Source organism: Convolutriloba macropyga, unplaced genomic scaffold, assembly GCF_964194025.1.
Source record: "Convolutriloba macropyga unplaced genomic scaffold, txConMacr16.3 SCAFFOLD_2521, whole genome shotgun sequence".
NCBI lineage: Eukaryota > Metazoa > Xenacoelomorpha > Acoela > Convolutidae > Convolutriloba > Convolutriloba macropyga.
Window position 1 is genome coordinate 1 of NW_027450138.1, and position 4,486 is coordinate 4,486.

The following is a 4,486-nucleotide window of genomic DNA, read 5'->3' on the forward strand; positions in this document are numbered from 1 at the left end:
CACCGCCCGTCGCTACTACTGATTGGATAGTTAAGCAAGAATTGCAAATTCCTACTGTTGGGACTTCGGTCTCCGGCAACGGGATGAAGCGGATCGAGCTTAATTGTCTAGAGGAAGTAAAAGTCGTAACAAGGTTTCCGTAGGGGAACCTGCGGAAGGATCAGTGATTGATTCCTTCGGGCATGGCTGCTGGTAGAGGCCATGTCTGTAGTGCGCATGACGCTCTGTCGCTAGAGATTGCTTGGCAACCAATCTCGAATTATGTATCGAGCTCAAAAACTACTTGTGTGGATACATAGTTCAGCAGTCATGGCAAGGGACTGCTTAAAGGGAGACTAGTTAGCAAAAGCAGCCTAGCAGAACTGCAGCTATCTAGATCTCAGAAGCTGGGTTATAGAAGGCCCAGCTATAGACTTGTGAATGAGAAAGGCCTAAAAAGGTCCACAAGTCGCGTGGTTAGAACCGACACGCAAAAATCCCAGCGAGTGACAGAGCGTTGCGCTGTTCAGTGGGAAAGAGTTGAGCTACTCGGGGCGCCCACTGAACTTGCTCCGAGCCAAAGGCTCGAAAAAACACAGCTTAGCCTCAGATCCTTTACATAGAAGGCTAGCTAAAATAAACTTACCTTGGACGAGGGTAAAGTTTAGTCAGTTCTTAGGGGAGAGTAATCCACAGCTTCTCGCCCTCTGAACATTCTCCCAGATATGTAGGTCTGGGAGAGTCTCCTCCTGTTCTTCGGAATCTGGAGGTAGACAAAGACAGTACGATACGATCTTGCATCGGGATGACTAACCGATAATGATCATAATCTGACAATTTTTCCGGCTTGAGGCACCGGAGTCAGATTAAAGACACATACTGAACTAAAGGCGTATGTGCAAAGCTTGTCGGAGTGTAGAGAGTCAAGCTGAGTTGACTCGTCACGTGGTGATGACAACAGCCATGTGCAAAACACTCACAACTTTATCGTCTATGTGGAAAAGGTTGCTAACAGCGCTCTCTATGAGAGGCCCTCGCATATAACTATACGAGGAAAAGGCGATAGAGTTGTTTGAATGTGGGGCAGGTTCATCGACAAGCTAAGTTGATCACATTCTTGTTGTGGCATCCTACTAGAATTGGTCACGGTCTGCACCAACTCTCCCCAAGTTGGCCAGACTTAAAACTAGAAATAAGGTTTGCAGCTATGTGAACCTAGAAACTGTAAAGGAGTTGAAAGAACTTAAAGGAATTGAAAGAGGCCTTGAGGTATATCCTCTTGGTAAAGACCCACAAAAGCTCACAAAAGTGGCTTCGAAGGGCAAAACTGGTTCATCCAAAACAATTGGAGAGCTTAAAGCAGAACCAATTCGAATGAAACACTATTGGTGAAACTTCATCATGAGAACGTCACAAGCTGATCACGCTCTATGATATGACTAGTATTATGTTGCTTCTAGTAGGCTAAGCGCAAGCCGAAACATCAACATGTGAAAGTCGTAGAATTTTTGCAATCAAACTGTGGCTAGTACTGTGATGTTACTAGTAACCTGGTGTTCCGTCATATGGCCAAGAGAGCATTTGAAGGCGAAACTTCTGCATGGGAAAGCTGCATCATGATCAAAATTTTATATCGAGTATTATGTTGACGTTAGTAGGCCTTGGCCGAAAACGCAGCATGTGAAAGGTATAGATAAAAGTTATTGTTGCAGTCAGTACTGTGTAGTTACTAGTAGCTGGATTTAAGCTCAAAATGAGACACTGTTGGTGAAACTTCATCATGAGAATGTCACAAGCTGATCAAGCTCTATGATATGACTAGTATTATGTTGCTTCTAGTAGGCTAAGCGCAAGCCGAAACATCAACATGTGAAAGTCGTAGAATTTTGCGATCAAATTGTGGCTAGTACTGTGATGTTACTAGTAACCTTGTGTTACGTCATATGGCCAAGAGAGCATTTGAAGGCGAAACTTCTGCATGGGGAAGCTGCATCATGAACAAAAGTTTATATCGAGTATTATGTTGACATTAGTAGGCCCTGGCCGAAAGCGCAGCATGTGAAAGGTATAGATAAAGTTATCGTTGCAGTCAGTACTGTGTAGTTACTAGTAGCTGGATTTAAGCTCGAAATGAGACACTGTTGGTGAAACTTCATCATGAGAACGTCACAAGCTGATCACGCTCCATGATATGACTAGTATTATGTTGCTTCTAGTAGGCTAAGCGCAAGCCGAAACATCAACATGTGAAAGTCGTAGAATTTTGCGATCAAATTGTGGCTAGTACTGTGATGTTACTAGTAACCTTGTGTTACGTCATATGGCCAAGAGAGCATTTGAAGGCGAAACTTCTGCATGGGGAAGCTGCATCATGAACAAAAGTTTATATCGAGTATTATGTTGACGTTAGTAGGCCCTGGCCGAAAGCGCAGCATGTGAAAGGTATAGATAAAAGTTAGCGTTGCAGTCAGTACTGTGTAGTTACTAGTAGCTGGATTTAAGCTCGAAATGAGACACTGTTGGTGAAACTTCATCATGAGAACGTCACAAGCTGATCACGCTCTATGATATGACTAGTATTATGTTGCTTCTAGTAGGCTAAGCGCAAGCCGAAACATCAACATGTGAAAGTCGTAGAATTTTGCAATCAAACTGTGGCTAGTACTGTGATGTTACTAGTAACCTTTTCTTACGTCATATGGCCAAGAGAGCATTTGAAGGCGAAACTTCTGCATGGGGAAGCTGCATCATGAACAAAAGTTTATATCGAGTATTATGTTGACGTTAGTAGGCCCTGGCCGAAAGCGCAGCATGTGAAAGGTATAGATAAAAGTTATCGTTGCAGTCAGTACTGTGTAGTTACTAGTAGCTGGATTTAAGCTCGAAGTGAGACACTGTTGGTGAAACTTCATCATGAGAACGTCACAAGCTGATCACGCTCTATGATATGACTAGTATTATGTTGCTTATAGTAGGCTAAGCGCAAGCCGAAACATCAACATGTGAAAGTCGTAGAATTTTGCGATCAAATTGTGGCTAGTACTGTGATGTTACTAGTAACCTTGTGTTACGTCATATGGCCAAGAGAGCATTTGAAGGCGAAACTTCTGCATGGGGAAGCTGCATCATGAACAAAAGTTTATATCGAGTATTATGTTGACGTTAGTAGGCCCTGGCCGAAAGCGCAGCATGTGAAAGGTATAGATAAAAGTTAGCGTTGCAGTCAGTACTGTGTAGTTACTAGTAGCTGGATTTAAGCTCGAAATGAGACACTGTTGGTGAAACTTCATCATGAGAACGTCACAAGCTGATCACGCTCTATGATATGACTAGTATTATGTTGCTTCTAGTAGGCTAAGCGCAAGCCGAAACATCAACATGTGAAAGTCGTAGAATTTTGCAATCAAACTGTGGCTAAGTACTGTGATGTTACTAGTAACCTTTTCTTACGTCATATGGCCAAGAGAGCATTTGAAGGCGAAACTTCTGCATGGGGAAGCTGCATCATGAACAAAAGTTTATATCGAGTATTATGTTGACGTTAGTAGGCCCTGGCCGAAAGCGCAGCATGTGAAAGGTATAGATAAAAGTTATCGTTGCAGTCAGTACTGTGTAGTTACTAGTAGCTGGATTTAAGCTCGAAGTGAGACACTGTTGGTGAAACTTCATCATGAGAACGTCACAAGCTGATCACGCTCTATGATATGACTAGTATTATGTTGCTTATAGTAGGCTAAGCGCAAGCCGAAACATCAACATGTGAAAGTCGTAGAATTTTGCGATCAAACTGTGGCTAGTACTTTGATGATGCTTGTAGCCAACCGAATTGGTTGAAAAGCCCAATAAGTAAGCTAACTTGGGAGAGCTTGTTGGAAACCAAATGCTACTAGATTGGTCCAAATACATCCTTCAACAGGGGATCACTTGGCTCGCTTTACGAAGAGGAGCACAGCTATATGTGTTAATTCGGTATGAATCGCAAGATTTGTTTACCGACCTCTCTAACGCAAAAGGCGGTCTCGGCTTCGGCTGTTGACTGCGTCCGATTCAGGGTTATATAACTCTCGATTGAACACATTGATGTTCTATTGTTGGTGCTTCCAATAAAATTGGAACACTTAAAGCAGAACCGATTCAAATAATAGCATTCTGATCAATGATTGCATTCCTTGATCAAGAACTGCTGGAGTCATTGTGATGGCGAATTTTCTTCATAAGAAAATTGCAAAGAGACGGAACTTAATGAGACTAGTATTATGTTGTTTCTAGTAAGCGAAAGCTGAAACAGCAACATGTGAAAATCAAGTTTTGTTCAATGATCTCGAGGCGATAAGTACTATGAAGCAACTAGTAGCCTAAGCATGACTCAGATTTGAGACAGTCAAAAAGACTGGCGAAACTTCTTCACATGAAAGTTACATAGAGAACTACAAATGTATACAGCGAGTATTATGTTGTTTCTAGTAGGCGAAAGCTGAAACATCAACATGTGAAAGTTGTCTGCAAA

At 42.3% G+C, this 4,486-nt stretch overlaps 1 pseudogene; it reads left to right on the forward strand.

The window, feature by feature from the left end:
* The first annotated feature begins 3,883 nt into the window (after nucleotides 1-3,883).
* Nucleotides 3,884-4,035, forward strand: LOC142355644 (5.8S ribosomal RNA; annotated as a pseudogene).
* Nucleotides 4,036-4,486: the final 451 nt, after the last annotated feature.